Here is a 15705-nt window from a genome sequence, read left to right on the forward strand (position 1 = left end):
AGTGCAAGTGCCCAATTCATCTGGCTTTTCTTCCACTGCAGCTGCATTGTGCCCTGCTGAAAGTAAATAGTGTTACAAATAGTGATAACAATGTGTTATCTCACATCTATTTGCATTATATTCCTCATTGAGTGGCCTATAAAGAATGCAGAATGAATAAAATGAGAGAATGCAGTTAATGAATAAAATATAAGGTCTAGACTTAAAAAAAAAATCATCTCTGTTTCTCTTCAATAAGTGTTGAGATTTCTCTGTGGTTTTGGTGGGAGTTTTGACTTTTAGTGCATCAAGGTCCTTTTCTATTGGCTGTGCATAGTCCTGAGCTGACCTTGGTGCTGAACACTGGTGTGGCCCTCCCTGGTCCACATTTCCTCATCCCTGGAGCTCCCAGGGCAAGAGATAGCTGTGAGTTTAGATAAATAACATATTGGGGTATCCTACTCTTATTATCTGATTAATGTAGAGCCAGTCTCAAATTCTTACAGCAATTTTGGAGGGAGGCTGATGAAGAGAGGCCCAAAACAAGAGTCCATGAAAGCATTACCAGACAGGAAAATCGACAATTCCTGACATGCTGATTTGGATCTGTGGATAAGGATGAAAACTTTATCCAGTTTTAATCCTCCAAGGAATGGAAATGTAGTTCTAAGTCCTGTGCCACCTACACTGTCCTCATGTTCAGTTGTTTCATGATTTATCCCATACAGGAAGGACAGTCAGTGTTTTCAGAACTGACTAGAAACAAATTATGTACTTTTATGCAGCGCAGAAATTGCTTTCTCACTGATTATTCTCTGGAAAGACCATCACAAGTGAAAAGGCAGGAGAGATTGTGAGGAATGCTCATAGAATGTGGGAAGTGATAAGAGAAAATCCTACAGGGATTACAGTTGAGTGCTACTGCTTTTTCACATCACTCTTTTCACTTTATTTTATGTTGGCTGGTGAAAAAGTGACCATCCCTGTTTCAAATGGCATGCTTTGTGTGACAAATGTTAGAAGCTACAAAAATCTTATTTTAACAAGTGAGAAGAGAAATACATGTTGTGTGTGATGTTAGGTAATGTCTGTAAAGCTTCCCTTAAAAATTTATTTAGTGCTCAGACTAGGCATTTCAATTGCAAATAGAGAAATTCATCCCAAGGAGTGGTGCTGGTTATCAACAGCTGTTTCACTTTAGTGTTTTTTTTACAAAATGAACCTGATTTATTTTTTCTTGCTTTACCAAAGTTACTCTTGCACTCTAGAAGAGTGGATAATTTACAGGCTTCTAAACTTTTCCAGCTTTGGCCAAGTGGAATTTTCTACTGTGCCTCACTGTTTCTGCCTGAAGGTCAAAAACATATATTTGGGGCATCTGGAGAAATATTGGTAAATAATTGATGGATGTGGACGTGTATTTTATTTGTGGGGGTTACATAAGCAGATCACAGGATCACAGAGTGATTCAGGCTGGCAGGGATCACAGAAGATCATCCAGTCCAATACAAAGGTTCTTTGCAAGAAAGAGTTTCTAGTTTCTCAGAGGACGCTGTGGTTGGAAAATAAACTGAATTTGTGAAGTTCTATCTTGTTACTGCAGAAACAAGGGTACAGCATGATGATATTTCTTTGTTCTGTCATATACCCTAAGAAGAGCTCTTATTCCTGTAGAAATCAGTGTTGGTGAAATAAAAACCCCAGTGCTGGGTCTTTCACTACTTTTGGAGTAGTACTTAGGTGAAATCAGTTCAGGGTCCCATTATCCATCCCTCACTCAGTGCTTTGCTCTGTGGTTAATCACACAATGGTCAACAGCAATGGAACTGATTTAGTGACCTGAGGAATCCTGGCAGGATCTGTGACTTGCATTAATTACACCCTGATCCTCACTCTGGAAATAGCTGTACCTGCTGTCACAGGGGCTCAGAACCTGCCTCAGTGCCATGTTCACCAGCTGATAATATTCCCATCCACTGTATTCATTTACAGGATTACAAACATGTATTGATAGAAAGCCCTCAAGTCCTGACCCTGGTGCACTTGGAATGATGCATTTAATCATTCATCACCTTCACTGATAAATCCAGGCTTAATGATTTTAATCATAGCTCAGCATTGCACTGAGTGGCCTCTGTTTGGAAAGCTCTGTGTTGGAATAATCACCTGAGATCTCTGCAAAGCAGAAATGGCACTGCTGACTCCCCTTGGCTATGTTATGGCTCCAGATTTGCCTGGACAGCAGCTTTTTGTCCCTGACATCCCAACATTAGGTAATCTCTTCCCTCTTGCCCTCACAGGAGCTCTACAAACCCACTGACAAAAGACACAAACACCAACAGAAAACATATTTAAATGCTCAGCCCTTCACCATTTCAGTGTTTCCCCCTTACAGTAATTTCTGGGCTTGGACAGGGTTTTATACAACTCAGTTGCATAACAGCCTTTCAGTGAACCATTAAATTGCTTACACATACAACAAATTTCTGTGACAGATGATGAAAATAAAAATTGAAAAAAGGCCTTCTTGAGAAAATGAAAGGAACTTATTGCCACATTAAAAACCCACAAATATCCTAATTAAGATGGAGCAAGACACACAGTGATAGTAGCATGTGAATTTTCTAGCTTTTAAGTGTAATTATTAGGACATTATAAAGATACTTCCAGGAATATATTGGAATCTCTGGTCTCTCTTTTTCTACTTAATGTAACATTAATTTCAAGTCAGCAAAGGTTGCAAATGTTAATTACTGCAGTAGTAACAAAGTTCTCCAAACATGTTAAGTGTATTCAAATGAAAAAGACTTTAAAATAAGAGAGATTTCTTTGGGTTCATGACAACAAGAGAACAAATGCCTCATTCTACAGTAGTTTTAAATCTAAAGTTTTTGCTTTAAAGAGTAGCTGTTTCCAATTTTTATAAGTATGCCTCTTCTATAGGTATTCATTAAGTCTAATAGAAAAAAGCCTCAAAACTGAATCCAAACACAATTTATGAGTATTTGAGAAATACTGAATGTTGTAGTCCTAATTTCACCTAATTTAAAACCTGTTAAGAAGGATTCCTCAAATGCCAGTTTTTCTTCCTTGTGAGTGTGTCAGAGAGTCTTCTGATCCTATTTGAGGAGTTCTAAAATTAGCAGTCAGCATTCTGATACACAGACAGATTTTTCTCATTATTTTTTTTTTCCTTGGAAAACAAGAATCAAAAGAAACAGAAAATCCACCTTGGATTTTCAAGAGGTGACCTACCCCATTTGCACCCAGTGACCCCTTCCTCAGTGAGAAAACAAGATTTTCAATAGCCACATATGCTCTGTGTGCCAGGTTTGTGCTCTGTCAACTGCCCAAGCCATTACCTGGTAACTCTGACAATTTAATCTCTTCTTACTGGAAGACTTTTAAAGAAATTGCACAGTAAGGCATTGGAAAATGGAATGTGGGCCAGCTTCAGTGAAAGGAGTCACAATTTATTACCAGCAAAGACGGTCTTATATTTTAGCTCTAATCCAAAGATCTATGAATCTCATAAATAAATGAATGACTTCTAACACAGAAATACATTGGCAGATGAAATGTAAACTATTATCCAAAGCTAGTGCCACATTCACAGATTTTTACATGAGACATTTGGGATGCTTTATGACATTCACATATTTGAAGCATGTTTGCTAAGAAAATCTTGACTAAAACTTAGTTCCCCCTAAGAAATGGAGAATTCCATTCCATGGAGAATACAAAGTGGATGAATGAAGCTGAGATTCTAAAAGAGATGCTTTAAAAGGGTCTGTATTCACTGTAGAGATGATTTATTCCTGCAGTGTAAGTACCCAGAGGGGCTTCATATCTGGAAGTGTAAAAATGAGAGTCCTGAGTCTCATGCAGAAAGGGAAGATCAAGTCTGAGTCTTGTTAAGGAGGCAAAATTTTATTTATGGCATTGAAAAATCTGAAGTTAAGCCATTCTAGGCTTTTAGGGAATTTTTCCCATCAGCAAGAGTACAAAGCATCAGCTTCCTCAAGATGTTTATTCGTTTGTTTTCCTGTATCCAAAGTTTCCTCTTGCCTTGGCTGCTGCAGTGGCTGTGACACAGCTCCTGCCTTGGGTAACTTCTCTAGGCCTGATGATTCATAGCAACTTCTGCACCAGGATAGATTTGTTTATTTTTCACTTGCATTTAAGAAGCTTTTCCCAGATTTTCAAACTTGTGTGCCTAAATTTCAAGTATTTAGAAGCTTAGCAAACATGGGTTTAAAACTCAAAGAATCCTGTTTGGCATGTGGCATCTCCATGACAAATGAATCCTATTAACCTTGTAAAGACTAAGTTCTTGAATTTAAGCACATGTTTGGGAACTTTCCTCTAAGACTCTTTAATTTTTAATAAAGAATTTGCCTAATATTTTTATTTACATTTGAAGTTAGGTCTTTGTTTGTCATAGCTTTTTCCAGAACTTCGGTAAGCAGAAGGGAGTGATTTCTGTGCACAGAATAGTGAGAGATGGACATTTTATTTTTTATTTAAATTAAATGCCACTGAAATTAATTAAAAGACCCCCAATGATAATAAGTTGTTGAAACAGTACTTCATTAAACTTATTCCCTAAAGTATCCCTTAGGGAATAAACCATGGGCTGTCCAGTGAAGTCCTGTTTATGACTGAAAGCTCTGTTTTACATATGTTCATTGAATTAAACCAAATCAATTTTATATTATCCACATGATTAGTGCACTTTTTTCAGAAGAAGCAATTTACCTGAGCTGCAGTGGATCCTTTAGTCACTGCCTAAACTATTCTGGAAAATAAACGTGGGTGGTTGGAGATGATGCATAAGAAGACTCAATAAGAGAAAAAACTGTTAATATCTATTTCCTGGGGAAAAAAGGATTGTGATTTACTTTAAATTTATAAGACTTTATCGAAAATGCATTTATATTTTCTCTCTGGGTTTTGGCAGTTCTCTAGTCTATGCTCAGGGCTCCAAAGTGGAGTTGTTTGCCAGACTCTTTCAGGAATTACATGATTTAATATCTACGGAAACAGACAGTGCTCAGTTTACTTGAAAAATATTTTCTTTAAGAAGAGAAGAAAATTAACTTTGGAACATGGGTTTAATTTCCAGCATTTCAATGTACTACAGATGTAATAAAATAGTGCTCATTAGTAAAAACAAGGTATTACTGAGCAGTCAGTGAAATTTCAACAAAGAGCTGTGAATATTGATTAAAGTGTAGAATAATTCCTGTACCAGTTGTTTTTGGCCAGTTCTGTACAGACACCTTGCAAGCAAAGACCTTCTAAACCACTTTGTTTTTCACTTGGATCTCATTTTCTGCATCATTGGCACAGAATACTTGCACAGAACAGTCATTGTGGTTTTAAGTCTGCTGTTGCCTTCGTGCAGGAAAGCCAGTATTTTTAAATATAGATGGTAATAATATGTTCCCACTGACAAAATAATGTAGAAAACCATTCTGAAATATGGCTCTCTGGAAGCTGAGAGCAATGCAGCTGTTCACTGAGTCCTCTCCTGTTTCTTTTACATCCAGAGCATCTGCCTTCCCAAACACTTCAGCATTAAGTCTCCCTAATGAAGACATTTAGGATTGCAGGAAGGAAAGACTGTTTTCCTGCATTCTGGGAGCTATCACTGAGACTGGGTGGGGAATAATATGAAATGTAAATATTCTAGAAAAAAATAGTAAGGGAAGAGGCCAGAATATGCTTTCACAACTGTAATTTGGGCTGGAATCTTTTCAAGCAGTGCTGGAGCAGTTTGCTGACAGTGCTACAAGACAAAATTGTCTTGGGAGAAAGGAATCACAGGTTTGATGTGGTAGCTGACCGAAAGTGACGCTGGGGTTGGAGGCGTTTTAATGGCCAGAACATCCCCAGTGTGTTTGTTTCTGGTGTTACGCCAAGTCCAGAGCTCTGCTCCAGCATTTCCACTGAAATGTGCGGGTTAAACAGATATTTTCTGCTGCTGGAGAGAAAAAGAGAAACTTTTGCACCAAAGAGAAGTTGATTTGTAGATTTTGCTCTGGTTCTGCATTTAGAGAGCTGAACCCAGTTCTGAGCATTCCGTGGGCTTGCACTGTTGCACACAGTCACCATTAATGATCCCAGTGCCTGTCAGAGCAGACATGCTTTTTGTGGTTAAAGCAGGAAATGCATCCATCTGTTTTACATAATATACACAGACCTGGAGAGAGCCCAAAGGGTCCATCCTCGTGTTTCTGTGCAACTTGAAAGAGAAAGTGAAGGAGTTTCAAGGGAGAGCAGTCACAGAGGGTGGAAGGAAATAACATTTTTCTTCCTCGGATTGAGCTGCTGCCTTCTGTGTGCTCCGAGCAACAGCAGCTCTTGAGGTGAGTAGAAAGGGATAAAAGAAATGAATAGAAAGATGGATAAATATTTCCTTCCTGCTATAGATGGCTTATTTTCCTTAACTGATCTGTTTGCTGGGAGTTTTAGCTGAGGTGAGTGGGCATTGAAGCTTTGGATGTTTTAAATGTATTTCTGGGGTTCTGTATTGAGGGAATGCTGTGGGCTTTTAACATGAAGGAATTAGGATTTCTTGGATCGTTTGCTTGTGATAAAATACGCAAGAATGTGTTATTTTTGTGACCATTAGGAATAGAGGAAAAAATTTCATTGGCTGTCTTTTACCTAAACAAGTAGAATTATTCTTTCATACTTTGGGCTCTGAAAATCCTCCGTTCCATAACCAGGAATGTTTTCCTCCCAAACTGGGAGCTGGGAATGGTGCTGGCAGATCAATTGCATAACTGTTACACGTGCTGATTTCAGGATCAATAGATACACTTTTCCAATAGGGAGAGGGATTTATGTATGCAGTTATGTTGCAGAGAAGATGGAGGGAATGGGGATAGGAAACAAGGAATATTTCTCACTGCAAGTGCCACAGTACTTTTGAGTTTAGGATGTGTTGAATAGCTCATTTTTTTTCTTCTTAGCACTAATGATAAAAAGAGTTTTGTTAAAAAAAATCTAACAATGAAAGAAAATTTCTGTCTGTGAAACCTCTAAATCTGGTCAGGTAATCTAACAGTTGTCCAGCAAGCCTCTGACTGTATTTTGCTGTAGTTTGAAGATGCAGAATGTTTTTATGCTGCCTGATACTTTAGATATTGATGTATATTCATTTTCAAAGAACAGTTGAAAAAATCAGGAAAGAAATGTATTCTTTTCTAGAACATGAACTTTTTCAGTCATGTATATAAACCAACATATAGGAGCATTCAGGAGATTTTTTTCCCCTGTAAATTTGGGTCTGCATTATGATTAAAGTGCCTGGTGAAATTAAATTCACATACTTAAAAAGAAGCTATCAATTCCTTCCTCTCTCACTCTTCCTACACATTATTCATCTGGTATGTGAAAAGCTGTTCTGTGGCTTCCACATAAAAGCAAAGGGAAAAGAAAGCCAGGGACGATTTTGTTAAATAACGATTATTTTCGGGATCCTTCTAAAGTACAAAACAAAATGTTCTCCAGATACTGTGAAAATATATATGTAATTTCAGATAATCACATGTTATATACCAGAAAGCTGCTATGTTAAAAGCACATTATGAAGATTTTAAAAGCAGACACTAAAAACTTAGGAAGTGCCAGAATTATGGTTGCCTCTACAATCTTCACTTGGTTTCTTGTGCATATGCATTGTGATGCAGCCTTAAAGTGCACATCACAAACATTTTTCCCCAGTAATCTGTGAGGGCAGAAGTTATTAATATATTCAGAGGCTTTTATGGAGTGGTGTCACTACAGTACCTGCTGGAGAAAAGCTCTGAGCAGTGTGGGGCTGGAGTGTCCACCTCACAGATTTGAGCAGCAGAGAGGTTTGAAAATGCTGATTTTGACTGCCTCACTTCAGGTGTGTACCTCTGATTTTCCAGACCCGTTAGATAAGGCCGCTCTTTGCATGCTTAGAGAATAATGTCTTACTCAATTCTGTTGTGGATTCTCAACAACCTGAAGATTTACAGGTCAGCTGTGCTGTGAAGATGAGCACCTTGTTTAAATGATTTACTCTTCCCCCACTGGCAGTCTGGCAGGAGAAAGAACCCAGGTCTCCAGGGCCTTCTCCACCTTCCTTTTTCCACAGTTCCCTGACCCATCCACAACTTTTGCAGCCAAGCCATCATACAATTTCTCAGGGAATGACTGTAGAATATTGTATAAGAATATGTAACTAACAGCAGGCATGTGAGAACTCTGGTAAAGACTTCAGAATATCAATTAAAACAGCCCCAGACCTTCTGCCACAGAGTTCAGCACCAGGGTTTTGTCACAGAGCTGCTGCAGGGACATATAGGGTGACAAACTGACCCGAAGGTGGAACCTTTACCAGCACCCATCAGGCATTTCCCAAGAGAGAAACAGTGTCTGAAATCTTGGATTCCATTGGAGCCTCTGAGGACAGTGTGCTGTGAATTCAACTTGTTTCTTTCCCTTCAGATCTCTCCAGCTGAATTTTATCTCTCTTGAAATTTTCTTCCTCTCATTTGTATTTCTAATCCTACACTTTACCATTCCAAGGCGCAATTTTTCTTCTCTTAATTCTAAGTCTGGGACAGAGTTTTAGGATGTGCTTTGAAGGCCAAGCCAATCAAGAAGTTGCTCTGCCTTTAGCTCTTTGTTTCCTTTCCCACTTGTAGTCCATCATCCTGCACTCAGCTCCTTGTCCTCAGTTTTGCCCACTCAGTGGTTTCTGAGGCAATGCTGTGAAATGTAGCATTGAAATAACCAGGTTACTTCTTTAAAAAAGAAGTTAAATAATGCACATTAAAGGTTAAGGAGATTTTCAGTATTTCATTTTAAAGTGAGCCTAGAAAGAATATTTTAATCTCCATTGAAATGAACAGTATGTTTTTTTGGCCGTTGGATTTTTAGTATTAGTCAATAGATTAAATCTGTAATGTGTAATTTCTAGTAGTGGTAGCCTTCATTGCATAATAATCTATAATGGCTATTCTGTAAGCATTAAATGTTGGACATAAGAGCATGCTATGAGTGCTGCATGCTTATTGATATTATGAGTGGGTAAATTATGCTTGATTAATTTATGGAGCTCTAATCTTGTCCACCACCAAGCCCTTGTTTCTGCTGAAAATCTGGCACTATTTTGCAATTATAAAGCAGCCCTGAGCTAACAGAATGTGATTTATGCAGTTTTTAATGGGTTGAAAAGGAGCTGATTTATAGTAGACCTCATGGGGTAGCATTATGTTATTTATTTCAGCATGGTCTTAGTAAAAAGTGCCCAGTACAACTTCAGACTTGTGTGACTGGAGCACTTTCCCTCACTCTCCTGGTGGTGTTTGAGGTGAACAGACCTCAAATGAGAACAATTAAAGGATTTCCAGTTCTGCATTAATGTTTTCCTGCTCTGTGGTTTTGACCTGAACACTCAACAGACTCGTGTGGTAAAGAGAGAGTGGAGCACAAAGCTGTTGGGAGGAAGAAATCTGCTTACCTGGGGAAATGGGAATGTTTTCCTTAATGAATGGCCATCAAATGAAATCTGATTAAGCACAGAAGTTATGAAAATCCCAAAGGCCTGTGTGGTGAACAGAATTAGATTCCTGTTTGATTTGTAGCAGACTACCTTTGCATTGCAGTTTGATTTTTCTGTTTCTAATCTCAGAAAGGGATGTCTAGGAGAGGTAACTTTGCATGGTAGGATATTTTCCACCCTTTTTGGCACTTTACAATAAAGGCTATCACTAAAGCAGCTGTAGGGGACATTGGTGAATAGTGAAACTTCCTAAAATAAATTAGATGAATGACTGATCTGAAGTACACATTTCCTGCTGTGACCAGAGAACTTTCTCATTGTTTCCAAGCGTTGAAAAAAAATCTATTCAAACTTTTTTTTTTTTAAAGTTACGGATTTTTTCATGGCACAAGAATTTTTGTTAATATTTCTAGTGTTTATGAAAGCACTTTCCTTTGATTTATATTGTTTAACTTCTTTTTTACTGGAGAGTCCTGTGGCAGATCCTCAGTTGATATAATCAGTAATAGATCAACTGATTTCATAAGGGCTGGAAGGATTTATAGCACTGATAGTGGATCTGCCCTTGCAAAGTTATATTCCAAAGTGCTTGGTTGTCTGTGGTAGAAAAAGATTTTGTGGTTAGAAAACTGGATTAAAGAAAGGATCTGTTGTTCTCAGTTCTTCAGAACTTCGGAAAATTCATTGAAATTTGTGCTGTAGTCTGTCTTGTAAAGCTAACCTCCTTTAGAATATTTAAATTGCAATCTCTTAAAAAAAAAAACATTCTTTTTTATCAATTATTTTCTTGGTTGTTTTTCCATCTTATTTTTTGGAATTGTTATATGGCTCCAAAATACTCTAAACCTGCCCTGCAGCTTTTATAACAACAGTTTTTGAATTTGCAAAAAATCCCGAAAAATTCTTTGACAAGACTGTAGAGCCCATCACTGTGGGTGAGCCTGAGCCAGTTACAAATAGGGGCTGGTTTGCTGTGAGCAGTGATCACACAATAATCATGTTATGACAGAGATCTAAAACAAGAATGAAGATGTCAGAGCTACCTAGCAGCAAATGTAAATTTAATCTTAAGATAAAAGGATATCAGATATACCCAAGTGGCTTTTTGCCAGAGATGCTAATTAGAAAAAGCTGGATTATGCAAAGCCATTTGTTCCAAATGGCTCTTCAGGGATCAGGTTAAGGAGGACTTTCCCCTGTGTGGTTTGGTCTTGTTTACAGAGGTTGATAATATTTGCAAAACCATCTCAGTGAAAAAAAACCCCATGTCAAGTGACTAAAAGAGACTTAAATGGGACTTTGGATTTTTCGGTTTTCAGTGAAAAAAAAGATTATGAAGAAAAGCTGTGAATTGCAGATAGTATCAATGGTAGAAGGTTCCCCTCTTACAGCCTGGATCCTTTTCAAGACAAGAGGGATGAACAATTTTGGACACAGTAAACAATTGCTCTACCCAACAGCAGTTTCAGGACCCAAAGAAATGAATTCTGAATTTCATCTCAAGTGGTGCTCAGAGCTCAGCTCAAAAGGGTTGAAGGAGAAAGAGCCAAAATACAGTTTTATTTTGGGGGGGAATAGGAGGGCCAGTGCATTCAGGTGCTTAATTTCTAGGGAAGGGCCCATGTAAAAATGAGGTGATCAGGAAAAAAAGCAAACCCTAAAATAAACAGTCCAGAAAGGAAGATGCCTACAAGATGACTCTAAGTTGATAAAAACATTCTATGTTTGAAACCCAGGTGAAAAAATATGCCCATAACTCAAGATAAAACTGTCATAAGCCACAATAAATGGCAGTGGAAAAAATTAGGGAGATTCTGCAGGGAGAAAGTTGGTATTCAGAAATTAAAGTTTTCCAGGATGGATGGAGCAGGATCACCTCAGAAACTCTGGGCATATTTCTCCTTCCCCCTCCTGAGCCCTGAAATGGTGCTCCTGTCACAGGGAAGGATCCTCCTGCCAAAGGCACTGCCAGGAATGTCCTCTCTGTGAAACACACATCCATCCTTTATCCCAGGACTCCAGAGGACATTGTGAGTGGTAGTCATACCTTTCAAAGTAAATTAAATTCCTTGTATCCCTTTTACTCAAAGAGGATAAATGAAACCCAGAGGGAAGGGAAAGGTTGCTCAAGGCCAACAGGCAAGTCAGTGGTACAAAGAAAAATTCAACAGATCTTCCAGGTTTGGGGTATGCACAAGACATTCTTTATGAAAAGTGACACAAGAAATGTAAATATTGTCAAATTTATCAATATCTGCCGGAAAAAAAACAACACTGAAGCATAAATACCATAAAACTTGGGGTTGAATCCTGAGCTGACACTCACTCAAACACTGGCTGTGTGAGAACCTCTCTAAAATAATATCTAATTAATCATGAATTTACTGTTGTGCAGCCAGTGGAAATGTATCAGTTTATAAATAGAGTACATAGATCTCCCTGGCTGGATGACAGGATTACTGCTGTGAAATTTTTGCAAATCTTTGAAATCCTGCAAAAGGAGGCATCATCAGGCAGCAGAGGAAGGGATAACAAAGAGAGGAGGAGCCTGGGGAGAGGCAGAAATACAAGGCTGGCCCTGTTAGCAGAAAGCTGAATTTTAACCTGCAAATACAGGTTTAAAAACTGCAAATATGATGCTCCATTATTTAAATATGTGGTAGCACAATCCCTCCTCTGATTGTGCTACCTTCAAAGATGTTTCAGTTTTAATAGATTATGTGACATTTAAAAATCCAACTGTGGAGAGAGTTGCTAATATATTTAGACTGGGGAGCTTCATTTTGGTCATCTCTGCCTCCAGCTTCCTCTTAAAACATTTAATGGACCTTCATTCCTCTTGGCTTCTCTGAAGTGGGGACTTTAATTTATTTATGCTGATGAGGAACTTTTCAATATCCTCTTCCCCTCCTGTCATTACAGAGAAGAGAGCAACCATTTTTAAAGGAAACTGTTTTTTATCTAGAACATGCAAAATTAAAAAGATACTGGAAAATGCAGCATAATTCAGGCTGACAGCACTCTTGAGACCTAGTTAAAGAATACCTGTTAATGGATTAATTTTTCATGCTCCACATATGCAGAGAAATGTATTTCAGGGAATATATAGCCTCAAATATAAAATCAATTTAAGAGGTAATGTGATGAAATGGTAGAAGCTGATGAAAGCACTGATTTGTTTGAATATCCCATGATTTGTTAATTGAACAGCAAATTCCTGACCCTTGTGCAGTGGCTGAAGAGGAGAATGCCACACGAGACTGATCTGATAGTTACTGGAATATTTAATTCAGCGCTCCCTCAACCTTCTGCTTCTGGTTAATCTGTTTTATATAATTTGGCTATCAAGTATTCCTTTAAAACTGAAGCAAAGGTCAGGATTATTACACATGAAGGATGGGTCTCTCCTTCCTGTCTTCCACTGAGGCTGCTTGTGCCGACTTTGTACACCAAATTCCTTCAGATTTATTCCCTGGTCTTTCCTTGTTCTTTAATTCTTTCTATAAAAAGTTCATCTCCCTCCCCCAAAAATCTTAAGATTTTCTTAGAAGTCATGTAACTTAAATTAAACCATGGGCTATTGAGCCCTTATGACTCACTTTACCAAGCTCTGCTGAATAACCACGTGGGCCAGAAAATTTAATTTATTTCTATTGTCTATCTGCAAAATCTATTAATGCTTTTCAAGAAGAAATAAGCTCTGTCACTCACATAAAACTGAGCTATCAGACCCTAATGTTATTTTTGCAGCACTGTATTTTTTGCCAAAATTAGATCTCAGTCTCTTGCAAGATTTTCCAGACATGATCACCAGGCACCACTTCCTCAGCAGCACTTGGGAAGATGGACAAATACATCCAAGTATCAAAATTTCAGAATGTAAATTTCTGATTTTCACTTTTGGGGAATAAGCCTTGAAAATTTAATCCACATCCACTCTGCTGTTCAAAAACCAGATGGCCAAGGGGATCCATCCCTTTCTCTTGCCCTCCTCCCACTGTTTAAAAGAAAAAAAGGGCAGGGGGATATAAGCAATTTTCAAGGGGATGTAATTCACACCCCTGGCAATGGTAATAAAGCCAAAGGACTGTTTCTATCCCTGTGTCTGCCAGTCAAAAGTCTTCTCCCTTGTTTTCAGTGCCAGATAAATTAAACTGGGGCTATTTTATGGCACAGGCTCAGTGCCCCATGGAGACTTTCCCTGGTGTGTTACACCTGCACTGCTGCTGGAAGTCAGCTAAAAACACTGCCCAAATTAGAAAAAGCAGCAGGATCCTCTCACCTCTCCCTTTACTCCAAATAATGAGAACTTTTCCCAGTTTTTCTTATTTTTTCTTATCTGGAAGATGAAAGATAGGTGATAATTCCTTTTCAATAAAGGATTTAACAATAATCTGAAAGGTGAGAAAAGCAATATTCCAGAGAAATTAGCACAGTGAAACCCAATTAAAATGGGAGAGAACTGTGGTGATCTGCAAATCCAGAGGAGGCAATTTATGCCAAATGACACATCAGATTATTTTCTTCTGAGCATAAAATTGCACAGCAGCTTCCCAAATACCATTATCAATGCCAGTTACTGTTATTTGCACACGTAACAAGACACAAATATATCTGTCATTCCATAACTGCTGAAACACTGATGCTTATCCCACTGAGCTACTTTTTTTTGGTAGTAGTTAATGATTTCTCATTCAGAATTGATAATAGAAAATGACACACCCCTGAATGACTTTTAGAATTTTTTTGCCCATCTAAAGATATGGGGCTGCTACAGAAATTGCCCACAGTTCATCTCTATCCTGGTCTGCAGAGTTCTCACTTCTCTCTCAGGTAGGAATGGAGCTGGATTCATAAGCAAACCATGAAACAGCTCTTCCCCCACTCTGAAAGACAGAGCCCAGTTTGAGAGGGGGGAAAATCCCAGGAAATTTGCATTAAACATTGCTGAAGATTCAAAATAGCATTTCAAAGATGCTTGTGAAATCCTTGGAATGAAATATTGAACAGGGGTCTAAAAATGAACTCTGGTTATTCAAAGTAAGCAGCATAGAAAGAAAATTTGTATTGTAAGAAGAGAAATTGAATGTTTACTTTTTATATTTCTGCTCATTAAAAATGTGATTAAATTGATAAGGTGAGATAAGGAGACCAAGTGTCATGTATCTCACTGAAGAAAGCCAGTCAGCATCAGATTTGACTTCAAACTCAATTCCCTTGTATCTGTGCATTCTGGTAGGGCTTGGTTTTATTGAATGTCCTGCTAGAAACTGTTACCTTGCTGTGTTTGTAGGAAATAGCTGCTTCTACTTTATCTTTGTATCAACACTCAACCCTCATTAGCCTCTGCTCTCATTTTCTACAAAGATTAATCTGTTTTGAGGAGAATCATGGCAAGAAGTTCTGCTGGTGCAGGGAGGTCTGGCTGTGGAGTCTGTGAGCCCTGTGAAGTTTTCCTGTTTGCCTGGAGTGTCCAGGAGGGGATGATGAACTGAGCCTGCGGAAGATGTGGACAATCCCTGCCTCTGCCTGTGCAGCTGAGTGCATCCACATCAGAACAGCCCAAACCCACACTCATGATGTGATTCATACCTCCAGCTGTGGCAGCAGTAACTCAAATTAGGTCTAAATATGCACTTCCTTCGTGGACAGCTGCACGCTGCAATAATTGAAAATATTTTTCTGTGGCAGTCAGTCCAGTCATTCTGCACAGCATTCAGGTTTGGTTAAAAAACCCAAAACAGTTCTATTATTTACTGTTCAGAGTAATTCTACCATGTTCAGAGTGAGGACAGGAGAGCTCTAGGGAACTTCCCCAGCCTGTGACCAGTGAGAAGTTGCTGGGCTCTAGGGTTTAGCTCAAGAAGCTAAAAGGCAGAGTTCTGGAGCAACATTTAGAGATGAAGTTTCTCTTTCCAGCACTGGATCAACCTGACTCAGGTCCCAATACACATTTTAGCTTTCTTCCTCTGTAAAGCACTTGGGTATATAATTACAAAACAGGATTATGTAAGACTCAGCTGTTATGTTGAAGTAACAACTGGAAAACATGACACTAGTACATGATACTAAGCTACTTCATGTGGGCTTTTTATTCTTAATGACTGTAGAGTGCCCAGGTTAGTTTGTAAAACAAGATGTCAAGGACCACTTTAATTTAAAATTTGTGTCTTCAAGCC

General features: G+C 38.5%; 1 protein-coding gene across 2 annotated transcripts in view; it reads left to right on the forward strand.

Moving 5' to 3' along the window:
- The first annotated feature begins 6189 nt into the window (after window positions 1-6189).
- The window catches only part of PHACTR3 (phosphatase and actin regulator 3), a 73856-nt gene continuing 64340 nt past the window's right edge, over window positions 6190-15705 (forward strand). For both annotated transcript variants that reach the window (XM_059480736.1, XM_059480737.1), the window contains exon 1: window positions 6190-6350. The gene's annotated coding sequence lies outside the window, so the exon portion shown is untranslated. The remainder of the gene's footprint in view (window positions 6351-15705) is intronic.

Source organism: Ammospiza nelsoni, chromosome 12 (genome assembly GCF_027579445.1).
Source record: "Ammospiza nelsoni isolate bAmmNel1 chromosome 12, bAmmNel1.pri, whole genome shotgun sequence".
In the NCBI taxonomy this organism is placed as follows: domain Eukaryota; kingdom Metazoa; phylum Chordata; class Aves; order Passeriformes; family Passerellidae; genus Ammospiza; species Ammospiza nelsoni.